Source organism: Erithacus rubecula (assembly GCF_903797595.1).
Source record: "Erithacus rubecula genome assembly, chromosome: 16".
Lineage (NCBI taxonomy): Eukaryota > Metazoa > Chordata > Aves > Passeriformes > Muscicapidae > Erithacus > Erithacus rubecula.
The window spans coordinates 2,496,548-2,515,238 of NC_136668.1; the positions used below are offsets into that span (position 1 = coordinate 2,496,548).

The following is an 18,691-nucleotide window of genomic DNA, read 5'->3' on the forward strand; positions in this document are numbered from 1 at the left end:
CTATATAAAGTCATAGTTAATATTAAAGTGCAGCTGGAGCAGTTCTCCCCTGAAGCAGGATGCAGGTGGGTCAGAGGGCAGGTGTCTGCAGTGATTTGGGGGTACAGCGACCCAGACACAGCTCCCATTATCTTTAGAGTTCTACAGTTCCTTTTTTTTTGCTGACCCTGAGCTCACCCTGCTAAATCGTGCCAGCAATGTAGTTCATTTCCTTCTCGTGGGTAGTTTCATCACGTCCTTTTCAGGCTTTGTGCACTCGTTTCTCTGTCGCTGTGGGGCTGGCAAGCAGCGAAAGAATACAGCAACACAACTCCCAAGCAGCAAGAAGGAGCGATTTCTTGAAAAGCCATGGCATTTATATAAGGGAGATCACGAAAAACAAAGTAGAAAAGACTCATTGGTCAAAGAAGGCACCACCTCTTCAAAAACGTGCTTTGTGCAAATATCACAAAATACTCACACCACTCAGTGGTCAACACCAGGTGTCTCTGTGTTTTCTTTCTGCCTTTCCTTGTTTTGTCTCTGAGAAGGATTTCCAGCCTGGGAAAGATCCTGGCTGGACCTAAGAAAAGTCAACAATCTGGGAAAAACCCCGATTAGGTTCCCCACGAGCCTTCAGCAGTGTCCACAGTTTCTCCTCACCATTCCTGAGTGTTTTCCACTGCCCGCTGTAGCTGCAGCCTAATCCCCCCATTCCTTCTTCTCTACCTTTTGGCTCTTCTCAAAGTGCACACTCTGAATCCAGGGAATTTCTCCGTGAGCAATTCCCCGGCTGGATTTCACTTGTGCGCGGCTGCACCCGAGGTTAAACCCTCTGCTGATGTTCTCTAGGCAAGGACTTGTGGTCTATCGCCTCCTTCCCGCGCCAGGAAAACCGAGGAAAAGGGTTCATGGGGATGAGCGGTGTCCCACAGAGACTGCCTGCCTTCCTCAGGGTGGCACTGGGGCAAAGATTGCTGCGGAGATGTGCTGAGCACCAAGGGCACCTGGGCTCGTCCAGGAGCCGCAGGCACTGCGGAATCACTGCGGGGCTTGAGCGCAGGAGCTCGGCGCACCAGGAGCAAGGAAAGCCCTGTCTAAGCTTTTTCCTGGCCGAAAGCTCTCCCGGCAGATGGCTGGAGCATTTCTGGTCCCCTGTTGCCACCTGCTGTCAGCCGCCTCCCGCTGCTGTGCACAGGCTGCTCTGCTGGGAGGGCTGAGCAGAGCGAAGCGTCTGCGCCAACAGCTTACAAACAACCAACACTTTTTTCACCAGGAGCTGTTCCTGCTTTGCTAGGCTTACGGAGCAATACTGTGAAAAACTGTGTTTTTCCAGCAAGTGGCAAGAAAATGTTTTGTTTCTGCGCATTTGTTATCACAGAATTATCACCCGTCTTTCCCCGGTGTTCCCAAGGATGCCCCTGAAAAAGGAGCTGACATGTTCTGACACAGGAGTGCGGAACAAAGTAAATCAAACTCTTGGCAACACTGTGACAAGTGCCTTGCTCATCTGCTCCGCTTCTTTTTTTACCGTGTCAGAATTGATAGATTTTGGAAGAAGCTTCTCCTATGATCAGAAAGACACTGACGGAAGCCACCTCTCACTCTCGCCAAAAATCTCTTCTCAATTTTGTTGTCATTTCCTTCTCATATATATAAAAAATTAATTTATGATGGGATATTCATAGAAAAAAAATGTAAACATCATCCAGGGAGCTAGAGAAAATGCGTGAGCTCCACTCTGTCACAGAGGTGGGTACCTTAATGGATTCTCTGGTTTTTAATTCGTGCATCAGTAGAAACAGCTTTCAGCTATTTGCTCCCTCACCTCAAGGATCTAATTCCCTTAACTGCTAACAAGATTTTCTGAAGTGTGGGAATAGCTTGGAAGAAATTTGGGGGGAAAGTGGGGGCAGAAAGGCAGAGACAAACATTTATTCACTTTATTAAAAGTAGCAAAGACACAGAATAAATATATTTTTTAAAAAACCTTTCGTCTACAAAATATAATTTAATTGACATTTAATAGAGATAAATTTATACTGATCTAAACACTCCTACCCATTAACATTATTAAAAACCCATTAAATAATCTAATGTGTTCAGACCCTTACAAATCATTAGCTGTCAAATTTATACTGATCTACCAAAGCTGCTGGTAGAGTAAAATCCCAGAATGGGTTTCTCAGTGCTTATGGAATAAGGAGGTTATGTGAGAGCAGTAAAATATTCCAGTAGAAAACTGACTTTCTATAATCTCCTGCATGATTTGGTTTATCAAGCATTTAAATATTCATCTCAAAATACAAATGCCATTTTGTCAACAAATACTTTGAGGTGCCAAACACAAACCAGTGCAGTACCACTTTAGCTGAAGGTGTGCCCTGCCAAATTTTAATGCAAAGGAGGAACAGTTTGTAAACAAGGAACGATTTTACTGCTCATATAAATTTACAGTAATTTTAGAAACTTCTAACTCTCCACTCTTGTGTTTATTAATACATTTTGGATGAATGTCCTCAGCTTGTTTATAAATATTGTTGTGCTCCTTCTTTCTGTTTCACATTCCCCCTGAAAAATGAATCAAGAAAATGAAATTGCTTAAGATTTAATCATTATTTAGAGCTTTTTAATCTCAAAATAATTTTATAAATTATACTTTAAAAAATATTGCTTATCACACATATGAATCCTTATTTCTGAGGTGGATCAAGGTGAATATTAGAACAAGGGAAGGATATGGACATGAATTAATGCCAGGATTTATTCTTCCATGTACTAAAAACAAGCCTGTACAGAAATTATTTTCTTATGTAGATTTGTGAATTATAGATCTGATGTTGTTACATCTCTTCTGCATGACCTCTAGCAGACAGCAAATAAATTCCTACCTCTTTTGCCAGGTTTGGCATCACCCATTGCTTCAATCTTTCAAAACTCTGGAAAAAAACACTGAATTTTTTCATAGCTGGATTATTTTTCAGCTGTTCTGTTCCTTCGAAGATTATGCTGATACAATTCACATCCTAAGATGGGAGAAATAGAAAAATTGAGATACAAGTATTCATACCCACAAGCTACAATGAGTTTATTAAAAAGCATTCTGAGTTTTGCCCAGCTGCCTGGGTGGTACATTAATTATTAATGATTTTTGGGCTTGAGTATGCAAACAGCTTAGACAAGTGTGTTTATCTGCTGTAAACATTTATTTACTCTGCAGGCAGAAACCTGGCAAAGGGCACATCAGCTGGTGTGTCTTGTAATGTCCAGATGGAACATGTCATTGCCTAAAGACTCAGCCCTGCCTCTTCTGAAGCCATGTGAAGACCAGTTTGATTTCTCACATCTGCTCCTGTCTCCAGCACAAGTGAAAGAAAATAAATGAATTTAAGGCTGCTCCAAACATGAACCCATGTGACATACGACACCTGTGTGCCAGGAGAGAGGGGGACAGCGGTCACCTTCTCATTTCCTGGCCCTTGTCCCATCCCAAAGGTGCCCATGCTGGTCCTTTGGCACAAAGCAGGCACTGGCTTTGGCCTCTGAGACCCTGTGGTCTGGACAAGGTCACCAGAAGGAGGAGAAGGGATGTGGGATGGAAGCCAAGCAAAGAGTGATGGATGATGGTCACACTCTCCAGTGTGGGGTCATTTTGAAAGACATCAGCTAAACTCACAAGCAAGGAGAGGACACGACCATCAGCAGCAGGAACAGACTGAGATGTTGTGGGAGAAGAAAGTGATGAAAACTGAAGAAAAACTTAATCACTTGAAGATTGGAGGAAAAGCAGGCAACTGCTGAAGGTCAGCATTGCAGCCATGATGTTCTTTACTGACATGTATCTCCTGTCAGTCATTCCTGGATGCTGCACGATGAATAAGATCATTTTTTTCCCACAGCCTTGCTTGGGAAGCCACTTCTGCCACTGAGAAGCAGCAAATGCAGGGACATGGAGGAAGTCTGGACCCAAACAACAGGTGAGAGGGAAGCAGCTCTTCCCCTCAAAGGAGAGCTGGGCACTGGCACAGTGGGTCGTGGTGGCACCACCAGGGACCTCATCAGGAAAAGGGCTGAGTGAGCTGCCACCACTGGGCACTGCTGATTCTGGGTCAGAATTTCAGAGCTAAAGCCTCAGCCTAGGCAGAGAGCTCCTCCAGACAGGATCCAGAGAGCAGTGACAGAGCTGGGGACTTCACATCCAAATTGCAAGGCTGGATTGGATGGAATGGCTGGAAACCCCAACCCTCCCATAGCTAGCTGGGGGCAAAAATGGGAATTATTCTCTCCTTCAATAAATCAGTGAGTGAGATAACATTCCCACAAATGGCCATCTGGCCACACTATTAGCAGAAGAGCTCTGTGCTGTGGCGGTCTGTGGAAATAAAGAGTTTAGTAGATGGACAGCAAAGAGAAAAGCCTCATATCTGCATGATGAGGGAGTCATTTAAAGCTGTCTGAAAATCTGAGAGAGGGTAGGAGAAATTTATTGGAGATGCAAAAGAAGATGAGAAATGCAAAAAGGGGAGTTTGATCTTTAAGACAGACACCCAGTCATGGTATCCTGTTCAGGGGGCATTAACATCATCCTTCAGAGAAGATGAGATAATAAACTATTTAATTCCCTAACTGAGAGTAAGGATATAAAAAGTCATTTCTAGAAGTTGACTAAATGGAGTAGACTAAACAGAGGGATTTTTCAGACATACAAGCAGGAAGTGTGAAATAAATGTGTTCTTTCCTTTTTAGCTGTATCTCATTCAAAAAACTGATTCAGAAAATCATTCTATGTGTGTGTATCCTGCAGGAGATTTACAAAAACATAGAACAAGTATAGTTGCTGTCCTTTTATATTACAGTATCTTTTTTTTAACTCATCATTTGATTGGTTTTAATAATGGTTTTTATCTAATGACACTTTATATATTATAATTAATTTTATATCTTATAATAACTACACTGAAAGTAATTGCTCTTAAATACAAATAGAGTATTTTAGGAATACTCAATTTAAGAACTACCTTAATTTCTACTGAAGAAATTAATCTAAAAAGTTACTTTTATTTTAAAAAACTTTTACTTACATCTATATCATTGGGAGTTTCAATCCTCAGATTCTGAAAAAAACAAAAAACAACACATTAATTCAGCCTTTCAAATCTCTTCTTCATTAACACTGATAAAAACACAATAGATAAAAACATAGGTTGTTTCACTTTCAAAAAAAGTTCAAAATGTTCAAGAACAAGAGGATTCAGTCTATTAAATTTTAGATTAGAAAAATGGAAATTGAATTTACCTGAATGTCCTTTGTCACCACCTCATACATTTGCTGTAGTAGTGTCAGTAATTCAGCCATGCTGCTCATCTTCATCTGGGGAGCAGCAGAGATGCCTGCAGCCAGCAAGAGAAGGTAGAGATGGGTCTTCATCCTGCTGATGTGCTCAGAGAACCTGTAAGTGGTTGTGGACCAGTCCTTTACCATTTTATGGTCTCCACACAGAAATAACTGCTCAGGTTGAATTTTAAAACTGGTAAAAAAAAAAGAAAAAAAAAAAGTGCCATTAATTGAGACATTCTGGAAGACAAACGTTCCAGTAAATGAGGTGTTTAACCTTGGGACAGCCTCCTTACCCAATCAGTTTTTCCATGGAAAGGAGATAATAAATATATGAGTGGCTTTTCAGCTTGAAAATGAGTAAAGCATAGAATGACCCAAAGCATGATCAAGCAGATGCCATCTCTGCAGCATTCTGTAAATATCAAAGCTTCTGTTCATGGAGTGTGATCACTGCTACACAGTAGGAAAAAGACTGCTATAAGATAAAAACCCCAATACAACCCTATGGAAAATATGTGACCCATTGCCTACAAAGGAAAAATTACAGCACTTGTGCCATATTGGTGGCAAAATTTTGACAAAATGCAGGCACTCTGTAAGAGTTAATTAACTTACAGCAGGAGAAGCCACTGCCCTGAAGCGTCAGGGTGACCCTGGGGATGGGCACAGATAAGTGGCATTTTTGTGTGGGAAGGAGGGATGCAGGGTGCCTTGAGTGCATCAGCCCAGACTCACGGGCACAGCTGGTGCCCCAGAGTTGATTTTGTGTCAGCACAGTGGTCCCCTTACCACCCCATCCTGTGGCCAGGACCTGAGAAAGGGGAAGCCCACCAGGTTTGTGAAGGTCTGCAATCACTGAAGGCACTGTGGTGTGCTACTTGGCCAAATCAGCCAATGACTTGTGTTTTCCTCCTTCCTGGAAGCTGGAAAAGCTCCTTTTTCACTTCTTTTTCAAACATATGTAGTCATTTTACAGAATTGAAGGCAGCAGAAGTGGTGGCTGCAGTGCAGCCCTGTGTCTGCTGGGGAGGAGCAGATTCACTGGCTCCACTCACGGGGTCTGATGCCACAGCATTTCACAGTAAGCATCTCAATATCTAAATACTTTGAATTGGGGAAGTAAAAACTCAGTAGTGGTTATGTGGCTTAGCTCAAGCTGATCTGCAAGTTGGCTGCTGCCTGCTTTGCTCTGTCTGTTTGTGGTCTCTAACAAGATGAGGGTTTTTTCCACACTTCATGCTTTCTCAGAACTTTCTCATCACACAGCTCTGAGGATCACATCCTTGTAGGAATGTGACAAGTAATAAGGAAGAAACTTTTTACAATGAGGAGGTAAAACTGTCACAGATTTTCTGGAAAAGCCTCATCCCTGGAAGTGCAAGACCAAGCTTGTGTGGGGGTCTGAGCAACATGGTTAAATGAAAGGTGTCTGTGCTCATGGCAAGGGGTTTGGGACTAGATGGCTTTAAGGCTCCTTTCAATTCAAACAGCTCTGTGATTCTGGGAGATGCAAAGGCAAAGAACCTGCCTGGCCCTACCAATTGCCTTGGGCTACGTTTGTAAGCCATAAAACTCAAAAGAGTTATACCCACTTTTGGCTCACTGTGATTTTGATGTTTCGCAGCTTGATCCTTTGGCCTCCTTCAAACTCACACTGGTTTGCAGGCAAAGCCTCCCCTCCCCTTTGGCTGGTACCTGGGCTGCACCTGCCAGCCAGGCTGATGTTTGGCCCCACCATTGGAGACCTCTGTGGGCAGCCCAGTTTTATCTCAGGGTTTGTTTGAAAACCCCACTTTTTTCACCTTTTCCTTGGCTGAGAGTTGGCCCATCCACTGCAGCATGGTGTTTCTTGTCCCCACTGCAGAGGATTGCCCATGGTGCTGCTGGACACTGCTGTGTCCCCAGCTCACACCTCCCCACTCTGGGGCTGCTCAGCACAGACAGCACATCTGTCTCCAATTCCATTCCTGGCCAGCACAACTGTCAGCAGATTTTGTCTCAGGCTCTTTCTTTTCTTTCCCTCTCTTGCATTTGGTAATTGGGGCCACTTCTACAGAATCTCAGCACTGTCCCAGAACTGTGTATGACCTCTATGACTGTTTTTTTCCCCTTGACAAACTTAGTCTGCAGGAGATAATTTCCAGTTCTGAAGAATTGATCGGAATTTTTGTTAAATATAACAGTAACATGAGCTAGTCTCTCAGCTTTTCCCAGCTCCAAAGGAACAAGATTGGTCCTTCACTGTTTGCTGTTTTACCATTCTCTCTTCTTGTGACATATTCCAAAATCACTGTACTTTTCAATGTAGGGATTTTTTCTTTTCATCTTTTCCTTCATTTCCCCCCTATTTTGTTTGAGGTAACAGAACTGCTCAAGTGCCCTTTTTTCTCTCTAAGCTGGCTCAGTGCCCCTACACAAGTCATAGTCCCATCTCCTGAAAGGTTCATTATTGTACAGATGCTTTGGGGTTGGTTTTGTTTTTAACAGGGTTGTTTTTTTGTTTTAACAGGGTTAAGAAGTTGAAGAAGGATGTAAGAAAAAAATAGGGCAATGTAAGCAACAGATCCTGACTTCAATACTGTGATCTCTGGTACTTAGAGTTCTGGATCTGGCACCACAAACACGAATATAATTGGTAGGAATAGGAATAAGAATAAGCAAAGAAAATATTTCAGAAAAAAACTCTGGAGAGTAACAGACAGCAAGTACAAATTCACACTGCTGGATTTATCCAAAATGTCTCTATTTCAATTTGGAATGATCAGGAGATGGAAGTGAAGTGAATAAATAGCCTAATTAGTCAATTAATGATATTTGATACTAATGAAAAAGACATTTTGGTGGGAGTCAGGGTGTGATAAGTGTTCACATTAGAGCTGGTTTAGGAATATTGTTTAAGAAAATAATCAGATGATGCTGAGTGTGAAAACAAAGTCATCCTAAAGGCTGTGCAAGGTTCAAATTTTCTGACCCTCAAAGTCATCCAACCTCCTGGGACTGTAGAACCTGTTTTAATCTGTAGTGATGCTCTCACTTCTAACAGACAACAATGAAGAGAACCCAGGTGAATGCAAAAAGCAGGTTACTAGGAGGGAGTCATATTCACCATATTTAATGAATGATTCTTTAACTTTTTGCTGCCTTCCAGCAGTATGTGCCCCCTTGTGAGGGTGGCTGATGCAGCAAGCTACACGTGCATGTCTGGATGCTCCAGCAGTGAGCAGAATTCCTGCTTCCTACAAAGATAAATGCCTGGGCTTAGTTCTTGCATCCCAATCTTGCTGCTCCTGGAGCATCTCTGTCCCAAAATTGCCCTAGTGATTCTTTAAAGGCTAATTAGAAGCCAGAGAAATTATGAAATTTAGTGAAGATTGGTTTTGACACAAATTACACCAAAAAAACCCTTTTCCTGGGAAATAGGCTGTTTGGAGGAAATTATTTACAGTTCTGTGACAATCCGTAGGAGTGACTGCTTTCTGGAAACAATATATGCAATATCTGGCCAGTTTTTTCACAGCTGCCTTTTAGCACTGGACACTGCTGTCCGTGGGGACATGCCAGATCCTATTCTAAGAGCTTGGCTGGGCTGTTGCACAAAATGGAATGCTTCCTATAGTGAAAAATAAAGGTAGAAGAGAAAAGACAAGGGAGGGAACTGTTGCTCAAGACTCAGACAAAATGTGGATATCATCTGCTGCTCGCTGTCCACCCTGGGCTGGAGCAAAGGCACAACTGCTGGTCCAGACTGTGTTAGAAAGCTTTTAAGCACCATGGGAAATGCCAGTATAATAATATGTATAATACTGCCAGAGTAATAAAAAAACCCCACCCTAATCCATTGTCATGTATCTCCCTGAAGTGCCAAGGCAGAAGAACAGTGGTGGGAGGCTTATTGCTTCAGACCTCAGGACTTCCTTCTGGCAGCTTTAGCATCCTTTGGCTTCCCTCACCAGAAAATGAAACTTGGAGGAGCCCAGAAACCTGTGATTATGGTTTTTTTTCATCCTAAACCACTCAGTGTTTGTCCTTAAGTGTTTTGTTTCTTTGTTCTCTGATTTTGACAGTGGCACTGGGCTTCAGTTTCCCCAGCAGGAGCCTGCAGCAGGAGCCTCCCTCCACCGGGTGCCCTCTGTGAGACCTTCCCGAGGGCAGGCTCTGCCTAATTCGGGTGGATGTTTTGCTTATACATCCTGAAAATGAAACTCTTAAAAGGCTTTTCCTCTTCCCTCACAGGGTAAACAGCATTGTGTATATTGCAGGTGAATTTTAAAGCTTGTATAGCCAGTTTTGCAACTTTCTCTGCTCTTATGTGAGCAGCCTTTCCCTGCCAGGGCTCCTTTTTCATGTGCCTGGATGACTGTGGTTTGAAGGACCATTTTTCTTTTCTCATTTGAAATTACTTTTCCATAGGTTGACAGCATGGTAAATGGATAATACATCATGTTTGGCAGCATAGTAAAAATGCACACATAGTGTGCTGCAAAACATGCTACTTTAGTGTGCTGCCATTCAGGCTCCCGAGGATTCTAAATTGTTTTATAATTCTGGCATTGCTATTCCTGAAGAGCACAGAGCATAAAACAAGAATTTCATGTGCTCTAAACTCTGTTAGCCTGTGCTAATGCAGGAAATAAAATACTTCCTCAGAAGTAGAAAGAACAAAATGGAAAGAAAAGAGATTTTGCTGTGTGGATGGACCCACTGCAAGGCAATGAGATGGAATAGTGAAAGAATGTGCTTTAAATTATGAGCTGAGCTTGTGCAAAGTTGCATAATTGTAATTAGAGACATCTTCTGCTTAATTAGTTAATTAAACTCCAGTCTGGTCATTTAAGAACATAGTAGCATTTCTCTATGCTTGTCTTGTGAGGTTTAGGTTGGTGTGGGTGAGCAGTATTTTCCCTAGTGCAGGTACAGCACATTATAGCTCTCAGTTTTAACAGGTTTGGAGGGAAAGATGAGTTCTTTGAAAGATGAGTTCACAGGTATGACCTGTGTTAATATTACATTAACTCAGCAATGGCTGGTTGAAAGGGGCTTTGATTAAGATTATAGAATTCCAGCAAACTTTGCTGTAAAATGCTGCCTTTGTTCCTACTTCTCAGTTTTATGCAGAAAGGTGGTGTGAAACATAAAACACTAGGAAAAAAGTGATGTTTCTCAGCCTTGTCCCAGTTTTAGCAGCTGTGCATCACTTGCAGTTACATGCAAGAGCGGATGTTGAAGTACTTAAATATCTCCTCTGAATGAGACAGATTTCCCAGCTTCCTGTTTTTCTCTGGATGCATGTTTGATTCCTTGGGAGCTGAGTCAGAAGGGCCCTGTTTAGAAAGGTGCCTTCTCATGTTCACTCATACAAAATTCATTGCTTTGCTCTTGTCTGCTCTTGCTAAACCTCCAGCAGTGACTAACAATGTGAGCATGGTCTTGTTCTCCAAGTGCTCTCCAAATGTTGAAGAACATTCTTATGTTCTCCAAGTTTCCTCTTTACCACACTCTTTGCTTGCTCTGGAGAGGATTGATTAGTTTCAACACTGACTGGGTCAGCCACTGTCACACTGCTAATACCAATGTCTGGATTCATACTGCTTTTCTCAGTCACCAAGATGGGAACCTCTTTAATGTCCATCCTTTCATTTCTTTTAAAATCTCGTCTATCTGCTACAATCATCACAAACTGGATAGTTCCTTGTACATAACTATGCTCCACTACTTAATCCTATTGTTTATTCCAGTAGAGATGGGCTACAACTTCTCAAGAATACATCTATGCCAAGTATTTTTCATTTAAAAGTTACACAATGTCTAGCTGGGCAGATCTCCAAACTGCTCCATACCCCAAAAACCAGCTAAGTGAATCAACTGCATTTCATTTGGAATTCCAGGAATGCTTCTGTACACTAGCAAAAGTGTTGTTTTCCTCTGACACTTCAGGTTCTAGAAAAATTGTATTTTTAATTAGGAAAAGTGACTTGTAATCACATTCTCCAATTCATAAAAAGCACAGCTTTAGGCAATCCTGAGAAGAAAAACCAAACAAACCAATCCAGCCTAAATTAGACAACCTTTGCTACCACCACTGTTATCTATTTGATAATTATCATTATATTTCTATAGCAATAACTCAGAGACCTGCTCAGGGCCTTGCTTTGGCTTGCCACTCAGCCAACAACACTAATTCCTGACTCTACTACAAAATTTGAAGATACCACGGTTGCAAATAAATTTGGAGTAATATTAAATTAAATATGATCTGCTTGCACACTAAATATATTAATTAAATAAAGGATGTGTATCATGCATGTATATTGCACTCCAATTATGTTGTAGAATTACAGGGAAACACATTGTTCTCAAACTTAATTATGCTTGTATTTAAAAGACAGCCTTCTCTCCTTTTTATTCCTGCCTTCAGATGATAAATATTTGACAATTTTGTAAGTGCCTGCAGAAGAGCACATCAATGGATCTGACTCTTAATTTGTATATTTATTAATTTCACTCATATAGCCTTGACTTATACTTTAGTTATTATAGTGCACAACTTCCACAATATATTATAATATATCTTTATATTGTATTATATCATATTATGTTATGTTATATATTATATTATATTATATTATATTATATTATATTATATTATATTATATTATATTATATTATATTATATTATATTATATTATATTATATTATATTATATTATATTATATTATATTATATTATATTATATTATATTATATTATATTATATTATATTATATTATATCATAATATTTTAAGTTCTTTTATTCATGATCCACTTTGAACATTAGGGTACAAATATAAAAGCTCTCTATAAATTAAATAAATACATTAATAATTGCAATGAGACATAAATATCTGATAGCTCATACATGAAACCTTCATATAACGTTAATGTCGTGGTGTTTCTGTGGTGCTCTGTCTTCCATCAGAAGCAGCTCTAGTGTTGGGTAAGAGTTGTCTCAAGTGTCTGGGGTGCCAGCAGCTGTCATCAGGACTCCCAGCAGCTCTCATGCACCTTCTGGAAGTAGCTGGTGAAGCGCCTCAGGGCTCTCTTTTGGGACATCTGTGTCATCAGGCAGGATATGGTGCTCTTGGGTTGCTACAATAATGATAATAGCAAAAAACAGCAAAAGGTAATAGTCAATGGAGGAAATAAAAATGTATTGCTGAGAATGTGTTGTGGTTGGTCAAGGGGATGTTTAATCAGAGGGAAAGACAGATCTGCATGAATGAACAGAGAGAAGACATTTGGGTATCAGGAATACTTGTTCCTGGCTGACTTTTCTTACTGACATGTGGTGTAGGGCCTTTTCTTACTAGTGTCCTGGCTAATGACAAATCCCAGGATCTGTCTACAGGTGATGCATCTTTTAGGAAACTAACTTCCATGCAGACTCTATGAAATCAAATAGTTCCTGTAAAACCAGTGCTGAGCAGCAGCCATAATGCTCAACACTGTGAAACTAAGGGTATGCAGAAATGGCATCAAGATTTTGCTGCTGACTTTAGTCGGTCAGGATGCTGAGATGATTAATTTCATGTTTTGAAAACAAGTAAGTGGTACATTCAAATAATTTTGTATTTCAAATCCAGCCAGGGAAGTTGGAACTAAATAAGCTTCAAGGTCCCTTCCAACCCAAGCCATTCCATAATTCTGTGACTATAAATAATTAATGAAAACTTATACTTACTGCATGTGTTTTCTTTAAAGTTGATGTTATGTGATTCATGTTTGCCTCCATCAGAGAAATATGGGTTCTTGCTGAAATATTCTTAAAGGAAATCCTTTTCAATTCTTCTATGGTACTTTCAAGTTGACAAGGAATATTACTGCACTAAAAAAAAAATCAAATAGCAGCAAAATTATATTCTGCCAAATGAGTTAATTTTTTATGTTTCAGTAAATTAAATAACTATTTGCATGCATAGCAGAAACAAATTCTGTGTAAATACAGAAAGAGATACTTATTTCCTATGTCTCCTGGGGTTTGATAAAAAATTTGAAGTGGGAGAGAAATGAAACACATTTTAAAATTATTATAAAGGAAAATAAAGGAAAGATTTGTAAAGGCAGACTAAAATCCACTGGGGTTGCAGCTTTATCAAAACCACACTGAGCAGCCCGAGGATGTTAGATCTGCCAGCTCCCTCTCCCAGCTGCACCTCCCACTCAGGACAGATGCACTGTACCCATCTGCCTGTATCTTAGCCTTCTTTAAAACTGCAAACTCTAAACATTTTTCATCTAAAACAACAGGCTAGCTGTTCTTTATTATTTTTCATGAACCCTTTTTTCAGTTCACAGAACCTGAGAAATCTCCAGACCACAAACTGAAACCACTGATCAACAGGGTTATGGGCAATAACTTCTTGTGCCAACAAATTGCTTCCTTCAGACACAAACTTTATTGTGCTTTATAACACTCAACTTGTTTGTTTGCAAAGAGATAAGAACATTTTAGTGCTTCAAACACTAACCTTATTCACCCACCTTTGGTTCTAAATGACAGCAGGTGATGCTCAGGGTCTGCACCTTAGGCAGTAATATTGGACACAGCCTCAAAAGTAATCTCTCTGCAAGAACTCCTGAAATTGCTCTGAGCAGGAATACAACCAGTCTCTGAGATCATGGTCACAGATTTGGTTTTTTTATTTCCATAGCTTCACTGAGTTTTACAGAACTGCCCATGAAAAATTAGCACACGTATTCCCTTTCAGTGAGACTTGGTCTTTTTTTGTAGTCTTTCTCTAACAAAGTCTAAGTTTAACAAAGCATCATAATTTTTCAAATAATTAACAACAACAGAATAAACACGTTTGGAAGTCTTACCTGAAATTGCCCCTTGGGTACTGGAAGAAAGATCTAAAATTTTTAAAAAGAATATACTGTTAGAAGGCATTTCTACTCTAAGTGACTGCCACATTGTTAAACATCTCAAACTACATATCATCTTCATCAAGTATTCTATTTCTGAACTTCCTTTGGGGAAATAATTACAGCACCAACTTCTGAGGAAAGCTTGACATGCAGTGCCTTGAGCATCTCAACTTGAACAAACAAAACACAGGACATACAAACTAGAGCTGAAAGTAACCCAGACTTCATTTTTTATTTCCATCGAAAGAACTATAGAAAATGAAGAAAAAGAGATAATGACCCACCTCTTCATTTGATAGAGCCACTAGAGCCTTGAGGTTTGCTTGAAATTCTTCAATTGCACTTCCCATTGAGCCAGGTAAGCAGCAACTCACCAAGATGATACAGAGCAACAGCATTTTGGGTTCAAGGAAAGTTGTGTTTGATTTGTGCACCATACACTGCCTATATATACCTTGACTGTTACATGAAAGGGAAAGTTTTCTCATATAGGAAAAAGGCACAAGACCGTACTGTGAGTTATCATAGGCACTGTGGGATGCCCCTCTGGGGACTGGCTGGGGGTTTCCTTTTTTCTGACATCAAGTAAGGGGAAAATACCTTTGTGGATAAGAGATGTCATTTTCTTACATGATATCAAAAACTCATCACAGGAAATAGGAGCATTCCTTCTGTAACGCAGATCTTTATGTGGTTCTATTCTTACTTTTGCATCAAATAATCAGAGAGATGGAGATCTGAAAAGCTGTGTAAGTTTTTACAGCCCACTCAGTAATATGCCATCCTTTGTTCAGTGGCATTTTCTAAGATGAACTGCAGTTTGAGGTGGAGTAAAAAATACCAGTAACTTCATAGACATGCACAGACTCCAATGCAACTTAACCAATTTTGATTCTTCACCCTTCCTCCCTCAATCTCACTGTTTGGGGAAATTCAGCATAGAGCACATGGCTCAAAAAGGCATGGATTTAATTGACAGCCCAGCAGTGAAAGCATGGCAGGTATTATTGGCTGGAATTACCTGTCCTGGCATTAGGTAAAAACCTTGTCCCTTAATGTAGTGGAAAAACTCTATCTACTGAAAAAAATCAAAGTGCTTAAAAATGGCTGAAACCTACTTTCAGATGACTGGAAAGAGCTTATGAGAGGGTAACACTCACTCATTAAAAGGTTACAATTTTCCAGCAAAAATTGGACAAATCATTTAATGATGTGAGAAGAGTCATCTGGTTTTCCATAGCCACCTGCTTGAGAAGCCCAGAAAAAGACCATGTGCTCATCAAATTATCAGTTTCTAAACACATGATTTCATGAGCAGATATTTGTTTAAGTTTTGTTCAAAATACTGCTTAACTAAGTTTTTTAGTACTGTTTTTAAATGTTTGTCCTAAAATCCCTTAAGAAAAGCATAACTATGAATTTAAAAAAAGTCTTGAAAATATCTTTTGATCCTAACTGGAAAAGCTCCTGATAAAGCTTTTATCACTAAACTTAAGAAACATTCTGTTGTCAGGACCCGGCCAAAGAAACACAGGAGGTTTCATCTTTCCACAAGATGAAAATGTTGGGCTCTTAGAAGAGCATATAGAAATAATATAATATATGTTTCCACTCCTCCGCAGAAATCAGTGTTTGGCTGCCCTTATAGTAGTTTTGACTGGAAAGGTAAAAGTGTGTAACCACTTTTGTTCTTCTACCTAAATTCCAAACAGATTGACAGATTTCTAGAAGGGATGACATGATAATAAATGTTGCAGGAAAGAGATTATCCCTTCTGCTCCTCAGCCTTTCATGTTCACACCCATATTTGTAGATTTATAGACTCTGAAAAGCTCCTAACAGTGCTGGTCAAAGCAGAACAATCACAAATGAAGAAATAATTCCCACTAAACCATCCCACAGCAGCATAAACACAGACACTATTTAGAGAATAGATTTCATATTGGTGGGAAAGGAGTGTGTGTGAAAGAGAAAACTCTTACCAGAAATAGTGCCAAAAACTAATCATGAATTTTGCAGAATATTCCAGAGGTGAGACTGGCTACAGAACCAGGGTATGATCAATGCATCACCTAAAAGCAATGTGGGAAGGTGTTGCCATAGAGAAAGCATTGTGCTGCTGAACAATTGAGTCATAGCCAGGCAGCTGCAGGGCAGGAGGTGACACACAAACAGAGAATAATCTGGTGTCATCTCTCCAGAGGAGTTGTACTGGCTTCTCAAAGAAGGGTGTGAACTTTGGCAATATTTTTCCAGGCTATTCAGCCAATGTGGAATCTAATTTCTTCTTGCCTCAAAATCTGAAGCGGCCACAGCACGTTTTGTGAACCTTTTTTGCACTCATACAAGATAGAATTATTACCAGAGTACAACTGTAGTGAAAGCCTGAATTGTTGGCCACAAAACCACCTGCTGGCTACCAGCTTCTGATAAGGCCCAGACTTACTTCACCTATCATCTCTGTTACTCATTTTAATTACAGAAGCTTGATGTGCTGAGATTGAGCACAAAGGGCTGTTTTCCAAAGTTTGTCACTGTTACCTAACCATGAACTTGATCTGACACAAGAACTACTTGTGTTTTTTCCCTTCGTGTAGAAAATACAGTAAGCACTAAAATATGCTGGCAAGTTATTAATCAATTTTGGGGAGGGCTGAAAGTGTAGATAAATTAGATTCACGATGCTGTTGGCGTGTGGAGTGAGCCTGAGATGGTCCCAGCTGGCCAGGGCTGCTGGGCCAGGCTAAGGGTGTGCACGGCACGTGCACTTGACCCTGTGCTCGGTTCTGGAGGGACTCCTGGGCCTCAGGAGCAGGATAACAGAGCTCCAGAGAAACAGGAGGAAGGGGCACTCCTCTGGCTTGGACTTTTCTTCTAACTGGATGATGAACAGAGGAGAGGGAGCAAAGAGGAAGAAGATGTGGAAGAAGACTGGTACAAGGGGGCAAGGAACTCTGTTGGCCCTAGAGAGAAATAAACTTCACTAGCCAAAGGGAGTGATTCCCTCTCCTAACCCTGATCATCTGGAACTGCCTGTCTTGGTTTCAGCTGAGGTGGAGTTAATTTCTTCTCAGTGTTTGCCATGGTGTTGTGTTTTGTATTCAGAATGAAAACAGTGTTGATAGTATACCGATATTTTGGTTTTTTCTAAGTTGTTGTACCCTAAGTCAAGGATTTTTTCTTGTTGCCTCGTGGTCTGTCAATGAGGAGGTACAGAAAAGAAACAGAGAAGGAACACAGCCAGGACAGGTGGCCCAAACTGGCCAAAGGGATATTCCACACCATGGAACATTTTGCCCAGTTAGATGAACCAGAGGAGTTACCTGGAAAGGGTCTGGCATTGGTCACCAGGTGGTGAGAAAATTTATTGGGCATCAGTTATTTGAGGTTTTTCCCCTATTTATTTTCATTATTGTTATTTACCATTATTGTTGTATTTTACTTCGTTTTCTATTATTAAACTGCTCTTATCTCAACCTACAAGTTTTAGAGTTGATTATTCTCCCCATTCCACCGAGGTTGTGGGGGGCAGAAGTCAGTGGCTGTGTGGCGCCTCATCACCACAATTTAAAACAGACATTAAAGCTATTAGAGAGTGTTCAAGAGAGGACGGTGAGGATGGGGAAGGGTCTGGAGAAGAAGCCGTATGAGGAGCGGCTGGGGGTGCTTTGTTCAGCCTGGGAGGGACTGAGGGGAGATATTGCAGCGGGTACAGCGGCCGATACCGATCTCTTCTCTGTAGCGACCACCGATAGGACTTGAGGGAATGGCCTGAGGCTGTGCCAGGGGAGTTTAGGTTGGCTACCCGGAGGGTGGCTGGGCTCGGCAGGGAGCAGCACCAAGCCTGGCAGTGCTCAAGAGGCGATCCGACAAGCTCTGGGTAGCTGGTGCGACTCGGGAATGGCGCTGCGCAGGGCGCGCAGCTGGACTCCATGACCCTCGGGGCTCCCTTCCAACTCAGCTTATTCTGAGTCTGTGATTTCCACACGGTTCAAACCACGATACCGCCTCAAAACTCCATCCTTCCCTTCTGAGCCCTGGAAGCACACCGCGGCCTGCACCCAGTGCCCCGACGATACCGCAGGCACGCTGGCAGCACCGCAGGTCCCTGAGGGCGCTGTGCCGGCCCACAGCCCCGGGCGGCCCGGGCGCACCGCAGCAACCTGACGGTACCGCAGGGCCCTGAGGGCGCTCCGCCGGCCCGGGACGGCTGCTCGCCTGCCCCGGACGCACCGCAGATACCCCGACGGTACCGCAGGGCCCTGAGGGCGCTCTGCAGGTCCACAGCCGAGGGCGGCCGGCGGGAGCGCAGCAGGCGGTGCTGCCATCACCGGGGCGGTGTTGAAATGGCCGGGGCGGTGCTGCCATGGTCGGGGAGGTGCTGCCATGGTCCGGGGCGGTGCTGCCGTGGCCGGGGCGGTGCTGCCGTGGCCGGGGCGGTGCTGCCATGGTCGGGGCGGTGCTGCCATG

The 18,691-nt window shown here is 41.7% G+C and overlaps 2 long non-coding RNA genes across 2 annotated transcripts; one reads left to right on the forward strand and one right to left on the reverse strand.

The window, feature by feature from the left end:
• Nucleotides 1–9,348: 9,348 nt before the first annotated feature.
• Nucleotides 9,349–13,857, forward strand: LOC306808807. The gene is made up of 3 exons (XR_013776100.1): nucleotides 9,349–9,551; nucleotides 12,273–12,476; nucleotides 13,642–13,857. It is a non-coding gene; the product is annotated as an uncharacterized lncRNA (long non-coding RNA).
• LOC306808808 lies at nucleotides 12,470–14,302 on the reverse strand. Its single transcript, XR_013776101.1, has 3 exons — nucleotides 14,174–14,302; nucleotides 13,835–13,940; nucleotides 12,470–13,178 (listed from the first exon to the last, which is right to left on the reverse strand). It is a non-coding gene; the product is annotated as an uncharacterized lncRNA (long non-coding RNA).
• Nucleotides 14,303–18,691: the final 4,389 nt, after the last annotated feature.